This window comes from Cydia amplana, chromosome 23 (genome assembly GCF_948474715.1).
Source record: "Cydia amplana chromosome 23, ilCydAmpl1.1, whole genome shotgun sequence".
NCBI lineage: Eukaryota > Metazoa > Arthropoda > Insecta > Lepidoptera > Tortricidae > Cydia > Cydia amplana.
This window is the reverse complement of record NC_086091.1, coordinates 10,648,790-10,672,155: the sequence shown is the minus strand read 5'-3', so window position 1 is coordinate 10,672,155 and position 23,366 is coordinate 10,648,790. Positions and strand designations below refer to the sequence as shown.

General features: G+C 35.8%; 1 protein-coding gene across 1 annotated transcript in view; it reads right to left on the bottom strand.

Moving 5' to 3' along the window:
* Nucleotides 1–23,366, bottom strand: part of LOC134658669 (probable ATP-dependent RNA helicase DHX35) — a 92,312-nt gene that overhangs the window by 16,266 nt on the left and 52,680 nt on the right. The window lies entirely within an intron of this gene.

Here is a 23,366-nt window from a genome sequence, read left to right as displayed (position 1 = left end):
ATATTTAGCCGTATTATTTAGTATGGAGACGGCCGCTATATGACGGCACCGCTATCCTAGGAAAACCGAACTTTATGGAGACGGCCGCTATATGACGGCACCGCTATCCTAGGAAAACCGATCTTAAGCTCTCATGCATATTAGTGTGACAGTGACAGTTGCGTTTCGTTCGCTACGGAGCGTTAGCGATTGGCAAGTTGTCTATGGAACTTGTGGGCGTTGTTGTCCAAATGACACGCTAGATGTCGCTGTTGTTCAAATGCCACGCTAGATGTCGCTGTAACGGCGGGTAACTAGGGAACGATGTGTAGACACAGATTGTACCTATTGTGTCACCAATTTCTTAATATCTGTTAATTGATTAAAACTAGAAGGCGTTCTTTGATGAAAAGTATTTTTTGATAGCGACTTCCTTTAGAATGCTCGCTTTTTATAGGTTACTAATAGCGACCCGCCCCGGCTTCGCACGGGTTAACAAATCATACATAAACTTCCTCTTGAATCACTCTATCTGTTAAAAAAAACCGCATCAAAATCCGTTGTGTAATTTTAAAGATCTAAGCATACATAGGGACAGACAGACAGCGGGAAGCGACTTTGTTTTATACTATGTCGCTAGAGACGTCATACTATAGTATAGGGTATTTGACTACTAGTCAAATCAGTTTCTTTTTTTTTTCGAACTGTCAAAACGATTTTGTTACTATGGAATTTATATGAAACACTAGCATGTGACGTCACAATTAAATAACCTGCTCTTTATAGTTGTATACGGGTTTTAAAATAGAAATTGTGTCTAAAAATAACTGCTGTCTACGTTTCTCTATTAATCTTCTGGTGCTTTATTTCATGCACGGTGTAAAATAATGTATTTTTTCTACTCCCGTACTTTTATTTGTCATTTAAAGGGTCGTGCACACACCTTTAAAACCCTACCTTATTGTTGTCAAGTCTTTAGTCTATTCCCCAAAAAAGAATTTGTGCATACACGCAGTATCTTTTTGGCGATTTTACGATACTTCGTGTAATGACCACTTAAAAATATTGAATGAAATACAGTTGCCAACCTTATTTTAAATGTCATCTCTGACAAATAAGTGAACCATAGACATGTTTTTATTTTATTGCATTCATTCATTCATTCTTTTCCCGCCCGTACCCTCCATTTTTGCTACTTCTTGAATTAAAAATATTTGTTAAATGTACAATTGTATTTCAAAGTAAGTGTTTGGTCGTAGAAATAGTATTGTATGCAACGTTATTTAACTGAGTCAAAAAATACTCGTGGCGTCATTATTATCAATTTTCGGCTTCGCTTCAAATTGTTACTCACGCCACTCGCCTTTTTTGACCCCTCTTAAACAACGGTTGCATAAACTACTATTAAATACAGTCAAATACCCTATTTTCGCAATTTCAAAAAATTCCGAATTCGTCACTTAAGTTGTAAGGGTTCGACTATTCGAAATACAAAATAGTCCGCTTCCAAAATTTCACTTCTACAAAAATATTTTTAATTCCAAATCCAACGCTAGATGTCGCTGTAACGGCGGGAAACTGGCGAACTATGTGCGAATTCAGATCGTACTAATGACACTTATTATAGTTATTATACTCAAAACTTAACTATTATGTTCTGACCTAATCTAACTATTTTTGTAGGCGGGTAGAGACAAACCAAAGAAAGTCTGCAGCGCTAGATTAAAAGTAGTTTTTAAAAATCAGTATGCGACAACACCACAGAAAATGGATTAAATAGTCTTGATACTTGTGAAATTTCTACCATATTTACCGTCTATGAAAAAATTAAGCTGTATGCACAGCTTAATTTTTATGGTAAAATAAATTTCATTCCAACAATAGATGTCACTATTAATATGTAGACATATACTAATATTGATAAATAATATTGGGAGAATGTGACATTTGGCTTCATCAAAATTAATAAGCTTTTGTAATATCCGCGACGGCGGTAAATAGGTACAGAGGGCCTACCGCGAACACCGAAGTTCTCAATATGCGAGCATCTTTCTCTTTTACTCCCATTAAGGCGTAATTAGATTGACAGAGAAATTGCCCGCAATTTGCGAACTAAAGTTTTCGGAAAAACGAAATAAACCATTAAAACAATAAACATATATTAAAAATTAATTTTAGCTTTAACTAGTAGGTACCCATGCCGTGAGCATAAGCATGGAGGTTGTGGGTTCGAGCTCAAAACCCGGCTAGTACCAATGAGTTTCTCGAAATGTTAGAGGAAGTTCATAAGTATGCCTATACCTATTAGGTGTGTTCAATTTGCTGTGAAACCTTTGTCTAAACCAATATTATATTATCTATCTTAATACTTCACCATATGTACCTACATATGGTGAAGTATTAAGATGTTTCATTCCGCTTACCCGTCATCAACTCCAAATTTTGTAAACATTGTCGTTTTTCAGCTTGAATCGCCTCGTGCTGACTTTTTACAAATGTAAAATTATTCGTCATGCGGAAAAGTAACTCCCGCACGCCGGTTTTGTAAGGTTTCACCATGTTTATTCCGTTCATCACAAAACACAATGAATATTTAAACGATTTTGACAAACACATACCATAGTGCATGACGTTTACTGACTGCTTAAAAACATTGCCATATGTAGTTTTTTAATTCGATGTCAAATTATTGCGCTGCAGACTTTCTTTGGTTTGTCTCTATCCATTTAGATGTTCGCTAAAATGAACTATACCATAGACACAGAAAAAATAATAGTACTAGGTACAGAAGATTCACTAATCATTTATTTATTTCTTGAATGTGGTACAATAAAGATGTAAAAAACATTTTTTAGGGTTCCGTACCCAAAGGGTAAAAACGGGACCCTATTACTAAGACTCCGCTGTCCGTCCGTCCGTCTGTCACCAGGCTGTATCTCAAGAACCGTGATAGCTAGACAGTTGAATTTTTCACAGATGATGTATTTCTGTTGCCGCTATAACAACAAATACTAAAAACAGAATAAAATAATAGTAGTTTATGCAACAGTGATATAATAAGGGTTCTTAAAATGCAAGGGTCGAAGTTTAAGAACCAATTATGAGCTGTTGCATACATTACTTTTTCTATGACAGCTGCAGCAAAAAAAAAAAAAAGTTATTATTAAAAAAAAGAGTTATTATTAAAAAAAGAGTTATTATTTAAAAAAAAAAATATTAAAAAAAAAAAGAGTTATTATTGTAAATGAAAATATACCTCTTTCAATCAACACATTTAAGTGCTGGAGTAGAAAAAGATTTAAGTGGGGCTCCCATACAACAAACGTGATTTTTGACCGAAGTTAAGCAACGTCGGGCGGGGTCAGTATTTGGATGGGTGACCGTTTTTTTGCTTGTTTTGCTCTATTTTTTGTTGATGGTGCGGAACCCTCCGTGCGCGAGTCCGACTCGCACATGGCCGGTTTTTTTGAACAGCACATCCTGCCTGAATAGGCATAGAAATATTGAATACCTACTACCTATAACTATGACTAGATTCTTATGACCTACCCAGCATGCAAAAGTAATACAGTCACGATATTTAAACACTCTCTAACAAAACGCGTCTACGACAGATATGACCGCTAGGTGGCGCAAGCGCGAGTAAACGTCCGTTCCGTAGCGGTGCGCGGCAACTACTATGGCTAGACACCAAAATTGGTGTAGGCCGCATGTACTTGTAGGTACTTGTAGCGACGCGACCAAATCGCGGAGCCACGCCTGCCGTTAGGGGCTATTCATAAATTACGTCATTTCAAATGGGGGGGGGGTCTGGTAATGATGGTAGCATGACGTAGGAGGAAACGGGGTCATTTTAAACATGATTTTTGGATGATTTTAGGGGGGGGTCAAAAATCGATGACGTTACGCCAACTTTAGCGATCATCAGAAAGGACGACGCTCTCAAAAATTATTTAAGCCCCAAGGGGTCTTAAAGTTTTAAATTAAAAGAAGTTTGAATTGAAATAAAGGGAACTCCTATAGGAATAGTGCAATCTGTGCACAACCATCGTTCGCTAGTTTCTCGCTGGTACAGCGCCATCTAACGGATAAAAATAAAATAAATAAAAACCGGCCAAGTGCGAGTCCAACTCGCGCACGGAGGGTTCCGCACCATCAAAAAATAAAGCAAAAAAATCGTGTTTGTTGTATGGGAGCCCCCCTTAAATATTTATTTTATTTTATTTTTAGTATTTGTTGTTATAGCGGCAACAGAGATACCTACATCATTTGTGAAAATTTCAACTGTCTAGCTATCGCGGTTCATGAGATACAGCCTGGTGACTGACGGACGGACGGACGGACAGCGAAGTCTTAGTAATAGGGTCCCGTTTTTTACCCTTTGGGTACGGAACCCTAAAAAGCCTTCAATTTCTCAAACAGAACTAGTATCTAACGGATTATTCTGAATTAATTGACCAAGCGACGAAGCGTCCCTGGTTCTCTTGATAAGCAGGTATGATATTCGTCTAATTTTTATTCGTAAAATAATATATTATATTATAATATATTATGTATTGTATTATTGTTGTAGAATTAAAATTTAAAGGTATTCTTTCTAGTTTAAATTTAGTTTTTTTGCACCTCCTAATTATATCATTTTTCATTTCTCCACTACCTAAAGGTTCTCTGGAAGAGATCGCTCTTTAGCGATAAGACCGCCTGTTGTTTACCTCTGTGTTCATGTATTATTTGTGTTTCCATGTACATTTATTCTGAGGTTGTGCAATAAAGGATTTGTATTGTATTGTATTGTATATCAAAGATAGAAGAAGACAACAGGCGGTTTTATCGCTCTAAAGCGACGTCTTTCAGATAACCTTTCAGCGGAAAAAGAGAATTTAATCAAACAGAGTAAGTTTTGCAAAAACTATACCAAAGGTTTTTTTTCGCGATATCGGCATTGGCCCCATAATAAAAGTTGTTCAGTATGACCTAAAATATGAACGGTGATTAAAATTACATCCTGTATATTAAAATCGTCGAAAAGGACAAAAACTATATATAGTTGGTCAAACCAAATCGTCAGTAAATAAGAACAAAAAAAAACTATACTCCTTTTCTTTCGGGTACTAGTACTGGTGTAAGACAAAGATAGTATGATTCTCTCTGTCTATGTTTGAAATGAGACAGTACTTTAACAAACTATATTTTCGTCAAATATCAGCGAGCATCAAAAAGGACGTCGCTTTCAAAAATTTCTAACATCAGAAGTGGGATGGGAATACGATTCCCAAAAGCAAATTAATCTCCTACAGAACTAGTACAATCTATGTACAACCATCGTTAGCTAGTTTCCCGCTGGTACAGCGCCATCTAACGGATTATTCTGAATTTATTAACCAAGTTACGAAGCGTCCCCGGTTCTTCTTTGATTTTCGTCTAATTTCATCCTGTAACCTTTTGGCCGCCGGACCTAGTCCGCAAAGACGCTCACTCACACGCCAGAGCAAAGGGTATAGCCGGGTAAGCATGGCCAAACTGCCCTTAGCGAAAAAAACAATTTCCTTTTACTGGATTATTAACCTATGTATATGTAGTGCTTTCACCAAATATTAAGCCTGAAATGCTTCAGATTTAAAAAAAAATGCAAAAAAAGAAAAATCATTTTTATTTTATTACAGCCAAAGTACTAATCCGATTTCTTTGTAATTTGGGTATGTTGTATATACAATTAAGGTCGCTTTCTGAATAAATTAATATTGAATTATCTCTTAAAATAATAGTAAAAAATTTAGATGAAATTTTTTAGAAAAATAAAAAAAATACATGCGAGATAGCGACAGTTATCAAATTTACATATTTCATGTAGAATTTAATAATGTTTAACATATATTTTTTTCAAAAATTAAAATCGGGATTAACAGTGTTAAAAACTCGAATTTGTAACATCCCATAATACCTTCTCTTCATACAAAATAACTTGTACGTTATATTAGAAAGTTATATTCCCAACGCAATTTGAATTTAGAACGCGACTTATTTCGCTGAGCGCGGACCTTAAACTCCGTGGCTGTATGCGGTTAGGGCGAACGGCATTCAGAGATTTAAAAAGCGGCCAAGTGCGAGTCGGACTCGCCCATGAAGGGTTCCGTATTTAGGCAATTTATGACGTATAAAAAAAAACTACTTACTAGATCTCGTTCAAACCAATTTTCGGTGGAAGTTTACATGGTAATGTACATCATATATTTTTTTTAGTTTTATCATTCTCTTATTTTAGAAGTTACAGTGGGGGGGGCACACATTTTACCACTTTGGAAGTGTCTCTCGCGCAAACTATTCAGTTTAGAAAACAGACAGACATGACGAATCTATAAGGGTTCCGTTTTTTGCCATTTGGCTACGGAACCCTAAAAATGATATTAGAAACCTCAATATCATTTTTGAAGACCTATCCATAGATACCCCACACGTATAGGTTTGATGAAAAAATTTTTTTTGAGTTACAGTTCGAAGTATGGGGAACCACAAAATTTTATTGTTTTTTTTTCTATTTTTGTGTGAAAATCTTAATGCGGTTCACAGAATACATCTACTTACCAAGTCTCAACAGTATAGTTCTTATAGTTTCGGAGAAAAGTGGCTGTGACATACGGACGGACAGACAGACGGACAGACAGACAGACATGACGAATCTATAAGGGTTTCGTTTTTTGCCATTTGGCTACGGAACCCTAAAAAAAGCGCGGGAACAGGAAAATAGGCACGAATTTTATACAGAGCGTTAACGATTGAAAAATGTCTGTTCCTTTGATGAATAAAATACGTCACATTCTAAATTCAAATTCGTAAAGACTGCGTTCACAATATACTTCATTCGTTTATGACTACTTAGCTTTGCTTGTATGAAGAGAGAGTATTATGGGATGTTACAAATTCGAGTTTTTCACACTGTTAATCCCGATTTTAATTTTTGAAAAAAATATATGTTGAACATTATTAAATTATACATAAAATATGTAAATTTGGTAACTGTCGCTATCTCGCACGTATTTTTTTTATTTTTCTGAAAATTTTCATCTCAATTTTTTACTATTATTTTAAGAGATAATTCAATATTATTTTTTTCAGAAAGCGACCTTAATTGTATATACAACATACCCAAATTACAAAGAAATCGGATTAGTACTTTGGCTGTAATAAAATAAAAATTATTTTTCTTTTTTTGCATTTTTTTTTAAATCTGAAGCATTTCAGGCTTAATATTTGGTGAAAGCACTACATATACATAGGTTAATAATCCAGTAAAAGGAAATATTTTTTTTCGCTAAGGGCAGTTTGGCCATGCTTACCCGGCTATACCCTTTTAAGTAAACAACTAATAAAAGTTTAGGGATTGCAAATAGTGATATCGATATTTACAATTTATGGTAAAAATCTTCTCAATTTGGCTTTGTTCTTATCCAACTTTAATTTATTTCGAAAATGCCAAAATTTACATATTTTTTACACACGACAATGTTAAAAATAAAGGTCTTTATCATTAAAAACAACCACTAAACAATATCGATTCATGACGTAACATCACCGCACTAGGCTGTACAAGAAGTCGTTTATACAAGACAACGGCGCGCATAGACTGTCCGCAGTGCAGACCGACAAGGACTGTTTCCGCGCGGATTAAGTAATAATAGTCTCTAGGTCAACGGCGTAAGCGCTTGTCGGTACGTAAACTTTTTAAGCGTAACGTTAGAGCCGCGCATCGTGTGTTGATAATATAAATGTAAGTACCGGAACTGCATTGGGGAAAATTGCACGTGGGTTAATTGAATTGTCAATGAGTGAAGAACAATAATATTGGAAAAGGGTGGGGATCGGAAATGTTCGGGAATGCATGTTTCACATTCGACATGTTCCTTAGATGAGCTTCTCAGTTCCCGTATTACATCCTCCCTACCATGTCAATTTTTCGTCAATTTCAAATATGACATTCTCATAGTTAGGCGACACTGACTATATAGTCCTAGCGTCCGCCTGTACCATTCTTGTGCAAAGCGGTCACTCCAGGGTATCACTCCCCACTACACTATCATCTTAAAATGAATCTTTTGTTCTGCAAATAAACCACAAGGACAGATTTACTTGTCTTACTCTACTATCAACAGCTGATGAAGCTCCCTGAACTTCAGCTATAGTTAATGCCTGTCTCTCTCGTCTCGTTTTACGTATTCTAGTTACTAGTTAGTAGTTACCACCAATTGGCATTTAACAAGTGTTCAAATGCTTAAATAAAACCAGATTTGCGATTTGATATTTATTTTGAATATTCTCATATCGAGTTAACATTCCCATCCCTAGCTGTCTTGTATACAAGACAACGGCGACGAGGAACAAGAAAAACGTTGAAATTTGGAGCAATTTTTTTGAGAGCCTTATTATAAAAGAATGGATTTTTATAGCTGCAATAAATGCAATTTTTTTTTAAACAAGGACCTAAAACATTAACATGAGTGTAAAAAAAATATAATTGATATTTTTTCCACATTTACCGAGCGGTTGAATTTTTGTCTTGTATACAAGACAGCGGCGCCAGTGTATCGTTCTATCGTTGTCTTGTATACATGCCAACGGCGGTCAAAGGGTTAAAATCGTCGAAAAGGACAAAAACTATATATTTTTGTCAAATATCAGCGAGCATCAAAAAGGACGTCGCTTTCAAAAATTTCTAACATCAGAAGTGGGATGTTGATTCCCAAAAGCAAATTAATCTCCTACAGAACTAGTACAATCTATGTACAACCATCGTTAGCTAGTTTCCCGGTGGTACAGCGCCATCTAACGGATTTTTTTGAACTTATTAACCGAGCGATGATATAATATATGATATGATGGAGGAGCGAGCATAATGCATAAATATGATCCGTTATCAGGAATAAACAGGGTTCGAAATTATCCGATTAATATCGGATAATTATCCCAAGTATGGATGGTGCTATATTTATTTTCACACCACCTATTCGGAAAAGAGCTTTTTCTTCCCTGCTAGGGATCAAAGTGGCACTTTTCCTCCCTGCTAGGAGGGGTCAAAGTAACACTTTTCTGTTCTAGCACGCTATTTTTACATTTTTTTGCACATTATTTTTTTAGCTTAAATAATCTGTTTAAGCATCAGATTGAGTCAACACTAAGATTTTTTTTATTTTCCTCTTAGTTGATGTGAAAAGCAGTATGTGTCACACGGTATCAAAATTATTTCGTCTTGGGCGTTAACACTTCCCTCATTACGCTCAGGATTCTACTTTAGAATCCCTCACAACGTTCGGGACTCTATTGTAGAATCCATCGCTTCATTCAGGATTCAATGTACGCCCTTGACGGAAATATAGGTAATATCATTTTGATCCCTTGTTACACAGACTACAATTTCTTTGAAATCTTTGATAGTAAAAAATAATTGGACGTTTTTTGCTATTTTTTAGGGTTCCGTACCCAAAGGGTAAAAACGGGACCCTATTACTAAGACTCCGCTGTCCGTCCGTCCGTCCGTCTGTCACCAGGCTGTATCTCACGAACCGTGATAGCTAGACAGTTGAAATTTTAACAGATGATGTATTTCTGTTGCCGCTATAACAACAAATACTAAAAACAGAATAAAATAAAGATTTAAGTGGGGCCCCCATACAACAAACGTGATTTTTGACCGAAGTTAAGCAACGTCGGGCGGGGTCAGTACTTGGATGGGTGACCGTTTTTTTGCTTGTTTTGCTCTATTTTTGTTGATGGTGCGGAACCCTCCGTGCGCGAGTCCGACTCGCACTTGGCCGGTTTTTTATAAGTTTTATTAGGTTATACCTCATAGGGGTACGCACGGTGGGGCAAGGTGGGGCAGTTGCCCTGTCTGTCTGTCTGACCCGAAGTTAAGAATTTTTAAAAATTGGACCAAGATTTATAAGTTTATTTACTTCAGCCCCACCCCTTAACAAATTCTGGGTAATTCTGGGTACGCCCATATTATATTATTTAAGATGTAATTATTTTTGAAAAGATGTGTCCCGCCGAGTTTGTTGCCGGTCCCATATTGGGATACCCTCCTCCAATTGAGGGGGGATTTAAATCTTCTCGGGGCAGAGGTGTAGGGTTGGAGCCGGTCTACCTAGCTTTATTTGACGTTCATAAGCGCATTGTAATTATTGCCTACTTGAATAAACTATCTTTTATCTTTTTATCTTATCTTTACCTAATCAAATCCATAATTATCAGGCATAAAAATCACGATAATTATCAAGATATCTATCATTGACTATCGGTATCCTTGCGAACCCTGGGAATAAATATTTATGATTATGATAAGCAGACTAATAAATTGCCCTTACCAGGATTCGAACCCGGGACCTGCTTCGTAGGCAAAACCGAGTCGCGCTTTACACATAGCGAAATTCCCCATACATTTTGTCTTAGAATAAACTTTAAAGTGTACTAAAAATCAAAACACAAGTTATTTTTAAAAATCGCTGAACAAATGTTAGTCAGCTTGAAGAGTACACACGTGGCGTTCCATGCCTAAAGGGACCTTATACTCCATATATGTGCATAAGGACCCATCTCTAGAAATCCACACTTACAGGGCCCGTCTGATATAATATGGGGCATTATCTATGAAAAGGGATCTTATTGTCGATGACGCTTACGCCGCACAGCGTCGCGCGGCATTGTATTTATATCGGAGCATCGTTAATAATGGCGTAAGCGCCATCGACAATAAGGTCCCTTTTCATAGATAACGTCACATATATCGACGACCGGTTTGGCCTAGAAGGTAGTGACCCTGCCTGTGAAGCCGATGGTCCTGGGTTCGAATCCCGGTAAGGGCATTTATTTGTGTGATGAACACAGATATTTGTCCCTGAGTCATGGGTGTTTTCTATGTATATAAGTATGTATATCGTCACCTAACAACCATAGCTTTGCTTAGTTTGGGGCTAGGTTGATCTGTTTAAAATATCCCCTAATATAATATATTATTATATAAAATCCCCGATAACGATAATGACAATAGTAGTTTGTGTTATAAGGGACCAAAATGATATATTTCCGTCAAGGGCGTACATGGAATCCTGAATGAAGCGATGGATTCTACAATAGAATCCCGAACGTAGTGAGGGATTCTAAAGTAGAATCCTGAGCGTAATGAGGGATTCAAGTGTTAACGCCCAAGACGAAATAATTTTGATACCGTGTGACACATACTGCTTTTCACATCAACTATGAGGAAAATAAAAAAATCTTAGTGTTGACACAATCTGATGCTAGATTATTTAAGCTAAAAAAATAATGTGCAAAAAAATGTAAAAATAGTGTGCTAGAACAGAAAAGTGCCACTTTGATCCCTCCTAGCAGGGAAGAAAAAGCTCTTTTCCGAATAGGAGGTGTGAAAAATAAAATATAGATATTGTAAGATATTAGCAAACATCAAAAAGGACGTCGCTTTCAAAAAGTTATCAATTCAGAAGCGGGATAGTGAATTCACGGGATAAAAGCAAACTGCTGGGCTCCTACAGAACTAGTACAACCATCGTTCGCTAGTTTCCCGCCGGTACAGCGCCATCTAACGGATTAGTCTAGACTTATTAAGCGAGCGATGATGATGATGGAGCCAGCATTATCTTATACCTTTAAACGAGCAATTCTTGTATATTAATTTATATGTATATATGTTGTGAGGATCTCGGAAACGGCTCTAACGATTTCGATGAAATTTGCTATATGGAGGTTTTCGGGGGCGAAAAGTCGATCTAGCTAGGTCTAACCTCTGGGAAAACGCGGAGTTTTAAGTTTTTGTATGTTTTCCGAGCAAAGCTCGGTCTTCCAGATATTACATATATATCATCCGTAATCAGGAATAAATATTTATGATAAACACACTAGTAATTGCCCTTACCGGGATTCGAACCCGGGACCTGCTGCTTCGTCAATACCGAGTTGCTTGTCACGCTTCATCACAATCACTACATAGTATAAAACAAAGTCGCTTCCCGCTGTCTGTCTGTATGTATGCTTAAAACTACGCAACGGATTTTGATGCGGTTATTTTTAATAGAGTGATTCAAGAGGAAGGTTTATGTACAATTTGTTAACCCGTGCCAAGCCGGGGCGGGTCGCTAGTATTATTATATAAAATCCCCGATAATGACAAAATATGGTTCTAAACACCGGCCAAGTGCGAGTCGGACTCGCGCACGGAGGGTTCCGCGCCATCAACAAAAAATAGAGCAAAAAAATCGTGTTTGTTGTATGGGAGCCCCCCTTAAATATTTATTTTAAGTATTTGTTGTTATAGCGGCAACAGAGATACATCATTTGTGAAAATTTTAACTGTCTAGCTATCACGGTTCATGAGATACAGCCTGGTGACAGACGGACAGCCAAGTCCTAGTAATTTTTTACCCTACGGAACCCTAATAAAATATAGATATTGTGAGATATTAGCAAACATCAAAAAGGAAGTCGCTTTCAAAAATTTCTTATTATCAGAAGTGGAATAAACAATTTACGTCACACATAACCCTAAAAGCAAACTGCTGGGCTCATACAGAACTAGTACAACCATCGTTCGCTAGTTTCCCGCCGGTACAGCGCCATCTAACGGATTAGTCTAAACCAGGGATGTTGCGGATGCCGATTTTTTGACATCCTCGGATGCGGATGCGGATTTTTAGAGGCTCACATCCGCGGATGCGGATGTCAAGATAGGTACATAAAAAACGTCAAATATTACATTTTAGGAATTTTTATTTCAAAAAACCGGACAAGTGCGAGTCGGACTCGCGTTCCAAGGGTTCCGTACATTAAGTCCCACTCACGCTTGACTGCTCATTTCTAATAGGTTTTTTTGGCTAATGACTAAATTACCTAGCAGTCTAGCACTTACGCCGATGCTAAGACGTTCCTGTACCGACCTGTTCCACATCCGCATCCGCATTAAATCCGCATCGATTTTATGCGGATGCAGATGTTGAAAATAATGCGGAAGTTCCGCGGCTGCGGATGCGGATGCGGATATTCGCAACATCCCTGGTCTAAACTTATTAAGCGAGCGATGATGATGATGGAGCCAGCATTATACATATACAGCGTGTAGCCTGTAACACGGGCGAATAATAGGGATGATGACACATGTTGAATTTTATAACAAAATCTAGTAAAATAGATAGCAAACGAGCAATTTATCACAATAATGTGGATATTAAAATAAAATATTGAAAAATTACAAAAATACAGGACCTGAAAGTTTCAAAATTTAAGTTTTTTTTAACTTCCAAAAACGATAAAAGTAAGTGTACCATTCGATTCCTTACATTTCATCCAAAAAAATATTGTATAGCAACTATATATATAAACGCAATATTTCACCGACAAAAACGCAATTTTCTTGTTTTGTCCATACTACAAGATGGGCTCCCAGAGACCTTGACGTCACGTTCCCTTGTCGTTTTGTTAAGGGCGTTTCGCGAGTAAAGTGCCTTTGACTACAATTTCTGACTTTTGTGTTACTTTAATGCAATGGGTCCCATATAGACATTTGATCCTAAAAACAAACCCGATCGATTGATACCATAAATGAAAATTAGTCATGTAGCCTATTAAAACGAAGATTCTACTCCTCAAACAATAAAACTTTTGTTCAACAACTTTTTGAAATTATGTAGTCTTAAGATTGTCCCTTTTTCAAACAAACTAAATAATATTTTCAATGTACTTTAAATTCCGTCTAATTGACATTGCCTGTCAGTCTTGTCACCGTACAGGCATAATCAATTTCGTAATACATTGCGTGTTCGATTAAATTTTAAAGTGTTTTAAAATCCAAACCACAAGTTATTTTTAAAAGTCGCTGAACAAACATTGTCTAGTTTGAGGAGTAGAATCTACGTATTAAATATATTAAAAACGGGTCACTCACGTATTTTAAGTCGAAAAACGCGGAGTGAAACATGTCGAGCGTTTTTCGACTTAAAATACGTGAGTGACCCGTCTTTAATATATTTTTTCTACTCCCGTACTTTTATTTGTCATTTAAAGGGTCGTGCACACACCTTTAAAACCCTACTTTATAGTTGTCAAGAGAAGTCTCTAGTCAATTCCCTAAAAAATAATCTGTACATACACGCAGTATCTTTTTGGCGATTTTACGATACTTCGTGTAATGACCACTTAAAAAATATTGAATGAAATACAGTGTTGCCAACCTTATTTTAAATGTCATCTCTGACAAATAAGTGAACCATAGACATATTTTTTTTAATTTCATTCATTCATTCATTCTTTTCCCGCCAGTACCCTCAATTTTTGCCAGTGAACGCATATAAACCATGGAAGTATTCTGTCCGCTCAATTATGACCCAACGTAAAGTATTCGATTGTAGGCGGTGCTTACAGACTGTTCGATTGGCAACTTCAGTGCGGCCGAGATGACAGTCAGTGACGGATGGCTAAATTGGTTTATAAAAACTACGTTTTTTTGTAATTAAAAATGTCTTCATGTGTCGTGAAGTGGTGCAGAAGTTGTTTTAGTTCATATTAAGGACAGTGGAATCACTTTTCACTTGTAGTAAACAGATAACTTCAGTAAAATTTGGAATAAACATGACGACATTTTTTCAATACTACCGTGCTAAGCTAAAACGTAACAACTGCATACGACTTTCATAACAACATACGACTTTTTAAATTGCGAGGATAATAGGGATGGTTTTATGCCAAATGAAGTAGACTATTTTATTAACTTATGTTTGGTTTAGGTATTTTCTATATACAACAGAATCCGCTTATAATGACATTGAAGGGAAGTAACAAACATGTCATACTAAGCGGATGTCATATAAAGCATAGTTAATAAACTTTTTATTTTATTTTTTCCAAATTAATCTCAAACTATTTTGTGAGAGATGAGTTTTATTAACCTTATACCAATTATCAACTTTCACCGAGAGTAAAAACTAAAACAATTTAAACGCCACAGACAATTCATGAGATAACCCGTGAGATAATCATACCCGGTCTCCTATATGTAGATACATTTTTTTCTATCACGCTTTCACTGAATTAATTTAACAAATACACACATTATCTCAAAATGTTGATCATTTGAATCCACCCTCTACTGTCACATATATGTAGGTTCTCTCTCAAGCCATTTCCGTCAGTAGAAAAGAGCGGCGAATTTAGAAAATGTAAGCGCACGAACGGTTATGGTCCCATACAAAATTGTAATTATACGCCTTTTTCTACTGATAAACTTGCTTGACCGGCTATATACATACAGGGTGTCCCAAGAAGTAGTGATATACTGAAGCTGGGAGGTAGAGGACCTAGAGGGCTATCTGAATCACCCCCATGTATGTTCCGCGATTTTTCGTATTTTCGGAGTTATGATTATTTTTAATTTTTCACCTATCGCCGAGTACGATGAGATTTTTATTTATGGTGACGTGAATTATTGCGGTAGATGCTTGATTTTTTTTGTGTGCTAAGCTGATAGATAGGCCAATTCAGTATGGTAATATTTACTATCGTTAGATCACTGAATGGAATAAAAAAAAAAATTAATGCCAAGAAAGATAAAATTACCTAGTATGTTTTATTTTTCTAAGCGCCCTTGAAGTTGTGAACATACTGGGTAATTTTATCTTTCTTGGCATTAATTTTTTTTTTAATTCCATTCAAAGATCTAACGATAGTAAATGTTTATCAGTTTATCAGTTTATTTATTGCATCCATGGTAGTTACATTTGGTGTTACATAGTAAAAGTAAGTTTCACATGGGCCCTGGTAGGGCAGAGCAATAGTCTTAAATCTAAAATAATTATGCTAGGTACTAGACAGTGTTAATGAAATAGTTGTATAATTTAGGTCCTATAACAATGGTTAGGAGATTGTAATTTAAATTTTAATAGCACAAATTTATTAATGTCTAGTAGATATTATTGATAATTGAAAATTGAAATTAACATTGAAATTGTAGGGTAGGTATATAATATTAATTTATTTAATAGTTATGTCAAGATTTAGAAATATTATGTTACACAATGTTTAATAATCATATATAAAAGATAAATGAAATAAAATTAATAAAAATGAGTAATAATTAAAGCTAATAACATTCGTGATCATTTTTATCTTCCAAGAAATCATCCAATTTATAGTAGCACTTGTTAACTAATAAGTTCTTCAACAATTTATTGAATTGTTTGTCTGATGTCTGAAGTTTAATGTCGTCACTGAGTTTATTGTATATTTTAATGGCCATCATTTTTGGACTTGTTTTGTGTAGCTGTAGTTCTGAACGTTCGGGTGGCGCCAGGTTATGCTTGTACCTACTTTCATATCGTCGAGGACGGTCTTCAAATTTTGGAAAGAAATGAGGATATTTTCTGACGAACTTACACATTTCAAATATGTAGATTGATGTTAATGTCAGGATTTTATATTTAATAAAATAGGGTCTACAACTGTCTGGTACTGTGATATTAGCTAGTGTGCGTATGCATTTTTTTTGCAATATGAATATTTCCTCTATATCTGTACTATTTCCCCAAAGGATTATCCCGTAATTAAGCCACGAAAAGGCGTACGCGTAGTAAGCCGCTAGAGCGCATTCGAAGTTCGTTGATCGTTTTAATTCTCTTAGAGCATATAAAAATGTCGAAAGTTTACTGGCTAATTTCTGGATATGTGATTTCCAATTGATGTGTATATCAATATTCAAACCAAGGAGGGTGAACGTATCTACACATTCTATTGTTTGTCCGTTAAAGGAGTAATTAATATCTAACGCGTTTTTTTGATATGGTCTAAATTGAATTAACTTGGTTTTTGTAAAGTTGATCTCTAAATTATGGTCTGTCAACCAGTCAGTTAGTTTTGTCAGTATATTATTTATGTCGTTATGCAGGTTTTGGTCGTTTTGACATGACATTAGAATCGAAATATCGTCCGCGAACAGTATACATAGGTCATCCAAATTCCCAGGGAGATTATTTATATATATTAAAAATAGTAAGCATCCGATACACGATCCTTGGGGAATGGAATGCTGAACTGATTGAGAGTCCGATTTAACATAATCGATCATTCCAGTTTGGTAGTCTAGGTGTTGTATCTCGACGTATTGTTTACGGTTCTCTAAGTACGAGGTGAACCATTTATGAGCTGTACCTCTTATACCTATTTCGTATAGCTTGTCTAGGAGAATTTTGTATTGTACTCTGTCGTAGGCTTTCGACATATCTAGTAAAATACCGACCGCATATTGTTTGTTATTTAAAATATTTAGCGCTTCTTGGATATATTTATATGTGGCCAGTACCGTTGAACGGTTCCTTCGAAAACCATTCTGACTTTCATTAAAAATTGAGTATTTTTCGCAAAATGAGTTCAGACGTTTACACATTGCTAGTTCGAAGATCTTTGATGAAGTCGGTAGTAGGGCAATAGGTCTGTAATTGTTACCATACTGAATTGGCCTATCTATCAGCGTAGCACACAAAAAAAATCAAGCATCTACCGCAATAATTCACGTCACCATAAATAAAAATCTCATCGTACTCGGCGATAGGTGAAAAATTAAAAAAAATCATAACTCCGAAAATACGAAAAATCGCGGATCATACATGGGGGTGATTCAGATAGCCCTCTAGGTCCTCTACCTCCCAGCTTCAGTATATCACTACTTCTTGGGACACCCTGTATAAAATATTTCCATTGGAACTGAAAGTGGGGATTTATTGTGACTCCGCCTGTTCAAATGTTTTTGACCCGATTCATGTACCCATGTAAATTTTGCAGGCTGTATAGCCTGTCCGATTTTTAAGATCAAGTTCGCCATACATTTACTATGGCGTACTTGATCTTAGAAAAAACGGACAGACTATACCAGTACGGCTACCATCAGTTTGGCACTGACATAAACGCCGTCGAGAACGTAATTTACTTTCTATACATCTCGCTCGTACTCGCATATTAGTGCAAACGAGATGTATAGAAAGTAAATTACGTACTCGATAGCGTAAATGTCAGTTTTGACACTGTCAGTGACTCATGGTACGGGCTCTGAACGTGACTTCGCACTGCCATACAGATTGATCATAAAATATACAAAATACTTATTATAGCGGAATACATTTATACAACAATGAATATTTAATTATGTTGAGTTAGTCTGTCATTTAATTTCATAACAACATTTTGACTAGTTATCTTTTAATCTGCATTAAATTATTATACGTGAATTATTTGACTGGTTCTTCAATGTATGGCATAAACCTATCCCTGTCCAAGTCATATTCTAATCAAATATGAACCGCGAACTCTCAGCGGCCAGTACGTACAGCAAGAAGGTTATTAGCGGATTAATGTCGCTGATTGGTAGTTATTGACATTATATGCATTTCATCTACACTTAGCTGTGTACGTTAGTGTAATAGAGACAGGCTTTGTAAACGTATTAGGCGGGTCAGCACAGTTCATAATGTATGAGAGCTCTACATGAATTCTCACACTAGAGATTTTTTGAGATGTGGTAACCTATGTTGCAAATACTATATTAAAAAAAAAATCTCCACAAAATATGTCACATGGTTTTAATAAATCCAAACTATTATTAAAATAGAAAAAATATATCAAAACATGAATCCGACACTCGAGATTTTTTAATATGCAGTTCTCAAACATATACTCATTATGTATTTATATTTTCTCCCAGCTTGACACCAAAACCAGCTCCCAATAATTTTCTTTATTAAAAATATTTTTTATATAAAAATAACAACTATGTGTACATAACAATTACATGTTAATTAAGCTCTGTATATTTACTATATCCTACAAAAAAATCTCTCACGTAAATTAATCCATTTAATTACTATTAACCATTTTTGTTTTGAAAATGTTTTCGTTGCTTCGAGAAAATGGACAGTGGGTTTGTTTTTCACTTTCTCAAATCTCTTTCTCATGTTAGTGTAACAACAAAAAATCTCCCACGTATATGTAATATTGTATGGAATAAAACCATTATTAAATCATCCAAGCTATTTAAATTACCCTAAATGGCGGGTACTGATTCACTGTAGAGAACGTTTTATCGACTTCCATATCTCCGTCTCACTTCAATGTTCGCGGCAGACGATTGTTCCGCTTCAACAGCCGAGAGTTCGCGATCCGGTCGACCGTTAATTCTCCCATGACTATCTTACCCAGTTTCATCGGTATGCGTTGCGCGCTTACTTAACACACCTCAGGCCAAGCTCCTATAAAACGCGCAATGCATGCATGCATTGCGGTATCTCCTATACGTCACATATGTCAGCTATGAGGCTATGACATGGCTATGACAGACTGTGGCAGTTAGTTCCAAACAAGTATACAGACTTGTCTACCCACCATAAAGTTTAGCGTAAAGAGAATATATCACTCCTTAGTGAAAAACCATACGGTTTGTGCGAAGTTGAGCGTTATGTCAATGCTAATAAAGATGATGGTTTGACTTACGGAAATGAATAATATAATATCATTTTATTTTATATTTCCAATTCCCGTTTCATTTACACCCAATATTAAATCTTTTTCCGTAATAAAATGCGTATATAATTACTGTCATCATCTGTATTTATTTTATTTCTTTAACCCCCGTTATTCATAAACGCGCTACAAACCTCAATTAGCTAATAATAGTAATAATCGTTTGTCCTTATCTGTCACTTTAACTTATGTATTTGTAAGTAAGGGATAAACATAATTGAACTAAATCAGGCCCGTAAAGTTTATGAATAAAGTGGTTAATCTTTATTGCACAAACGAAAAACCTTATAGTACAAGAGGCGGACTTAATGCCATAAGGCATTCTCTACCAGTTAACGATGGCTTGTCCTCCGGCCCATTTGATCGATGACCTCCTTTGATTATTTATTTTTAATGGACGCCAAAATCCAGACAGGAACTTCGATTTTGACATTTACCACAGTAAAGCAGTCGGTAGCAATGTCGCGCTTCAAAATTGCTGCAGTCGACTGCATTGCTGTAGAAAACGTGAAAAAGGTCATTCAAAGGGTAATAGGGTTATATACACCGCGGGATTTAATAACCCGAAAGATTTAAACCAACGATTTTAGAGCCTAATTAGAGTATATAAAGTTATATAACACATAGTCCAAAAACCCTTAATTTAAGAGATATTAATTATTTAAAACAAATCACAAGTAAAAAAATCTCAATTCTAACACACCCTTATGCGTGACGTAGCCACCAACTAATTTTACACGCAGACGCACTAACTACATGGTTATTAGCCAGTTTCACTTAATTAAGTTTGATATCCTACAAAAAGGTTTCACTACCGAAATTTTGTTCTGTTCTCAATCACGAGAGTACAAACTATTTACCTTTACGATAACTGGCTGATAGTTTGACGAAAATGACGAAATAATGAAATCCGTTTAAAATTAAATCTTTGTGCTGAAAACGGTGGTACACACTTCGAAAACCTAATTCATTAAATTAATAAAAAAGCGTAATTGTTTAACATAGTTGTTTATTTTACTTTACTCAGTATAAATCAACACATCGAGAATTTAAAATACGTACTGATAAGCATGATCGATATTTTAACAAAAGGTCATTCAAGTAATCATCCCTTTCCAGCTGTAGTATGAGTTAAAACAATAAGAGGCATGATTTCTTTCGGATATAATCATGGTTAATGGCTTTGGTTACCTCACTCAAAGGAAAAGATTTTATCGCAAAGTTTCAACAATAATAACTGCACTATACCTACTGTTGTAGTAATTAATAAAGTTTTGATACAATTTGTGGTATTTTGAGGTGCCAATCAATTGAAATAATTTCAACGTAAACATGATCCTAGACATAACTTGACACTTCTTGTCATGGAACACATGTCACTGCATTCGCCGTGCATCGTATGATATCGGAGTGATTCATGAAATGTCATGCTCGCTCTCTGTTTCTCTACTTGAGATTAATTAAACTCGCTCACTCTCTGAATAAAGGTTTGTTCACAAAGAAGCGGTAAATTAATATGATTTAATTTGTACTGAAATAGTAGTTTAATTAAAATATATAATTGGACCCATGTTGATATAACATTATTTACTCGTACTGTCGTCAAAAATACGTGATTTAAATCTTTCGGGTTATTAAATCCCGCGGTGTATAAAATGAAATGATGCATTAATAAAACTTTAGTTAATTAACAATATTATATTAAATCATTAACAACTTTGACAGCACGATCTCTTCGCAGGTAGGTGCTCTACAAGGAGTTTATATTACAACATTATTTCCAAGAAATAATCTCTCATTGTTACGAAAATGTTGGTAGGGTGGCTTTAGGTTACTTTTCGTTCATATCGTCTTGGATATGGGTGAACATGGTGTTAATACACTCAGTATCAATCAACCTGTAAAGATATTGTAGCCTGGCCTTTTCTCGGAAAGTCTTCTAGAAAAATTTACGCTCATGTCGTCTCGGATATGAGTATATTTGGTATCAGTGCATTCAGTATAATATCCTGAACACAAATATATGAGATGACAAGCGCGAAAGTGGTGAGGGTAGTTGCTATGACGCAAAGTTTTTACCATTTTTCTTTTAAACATACCATGTGGGGTACCAAATGAAAGGGCCTTGTGAGTAGATCACAAATATATCTCTTCTTCTTCTTCCTCGCGTTGTCCCGGCATTTTGCCACGGCTCATGGGAGCCTGGGGTCCGCTTGGCAACTAATCCCAGTAATTGGCGTGGGCACTAGTTTTACGAAAGCGACTGCCATCTGACCTTCCAACCCAGAGGGTAAACTAGGCCCGTATCGGGATTAGTCCGGTTTCCTCACGATGTTTTCCTTCACCGAAAAGCAACTGGTAAATATCAAATGATATTTCGTACATAAGTTCCGAAAAACTCATTGGTACGAGCCGGGGTTCGAACCCGCGACCTCCGGATTGCAAGTCGCACGCTCTTACCACTAGGCCACCAGCGCTTGCGAAGTTAATTATATAAAATTATAATTACCAAATGAAAGGGCCTTGTGAGTAGATCACAAATATATAACACACTGTAACACTTTTACTACTTAATCCAACAAATTATTTGAAAACGTTCAAAAATTTCACAATGAGTTGAATTCCAACTGCTCTAAATTGACTAAGATAACTTGATCCCAAGTTTCCTTGCAATTATACGTAATCGAGGGCCAGGCTCATACTAGTTCTCATTTCGCGATGCGCTAACGCTAACAAAAACTAAGCGTTACGAATTGCTGACATTTGCTTCTTTTAGTTTCACTCTACTCAAGCATCGGATGACAGGACCGTTGAAAAGGGACAAACATATCCTTTGACGTTACGTTACTCTTCTCGTGAATTGTCAAATTTTAAAATTCGAAATTAGCTTTGGAATTTGTCCGGGTGGCTATTCGAAGTATAACTTGGTGGACGGTACTTACTAACCAAATAAGCTTGAGATCCAGTATCATAGATAGTTGTAAGACTTCAAGGGTCTATTTATATCTGACTGTGCATCCTGTATTCTAAACGTTTTGTGAATAGATATAAAAATTGACACCTATCATTTTTCACATAAACACAGACACTTTATGCATTGAATTATTAAACCTTAACGCAATGCCATAAGTCATAAGGTATATTTTCCTAATATACCTTGATGCTAATTCGAACTTTGTTATAAAAGATGTCATTTTATATCATTCGCGCGTGCATTTCACTCGTACTAGATGAAATATGTATTGGTGCGAGCGAGACGGTTGGGCGAATGATAACAAAATGATATCTTTTTGACATCTTAAACAAAGTTTGACTTGGCCTCTGTGGAAGCCTGGAAATACAGCATACTTCATTGACTTTTTATGCTGGAAATTGATTTAATAATTGCGAGAAAAATAAGTATGTTATTCTTCAATAACTTGTACAGTTACTGTCAAAAAACTAGAAGTGTCCATTAATTGTGTAGAACATTATTTGCTGTTTGTTTCCAATATCATGCTGCTATTCTGCGAATATAGCAGTTCCTCAGGCAGATAAATTAAACATGATCGAAACAAATACTATTAACCACAATAGTAAACTTTTCTCTCAGTGTGGGATATTCTCGGTCATGAAAAACTTACAAAGTTATTGTTTTTTTCATTAAATCTATAATTAATATTATTGTCGGGAGAAATTCTGACCATGTAGTCGTGTAAGCTTCATAGCCCATTCTTCAAAAAATCTCTAGTGTGAAATTACTGTTTAGGTAGTATAAAATATAAAATAAAAAAAATGTTATTTCTCAAAAACGGGAACAGATATCAAGTTGTTAATTCGCAGCCGGGTAT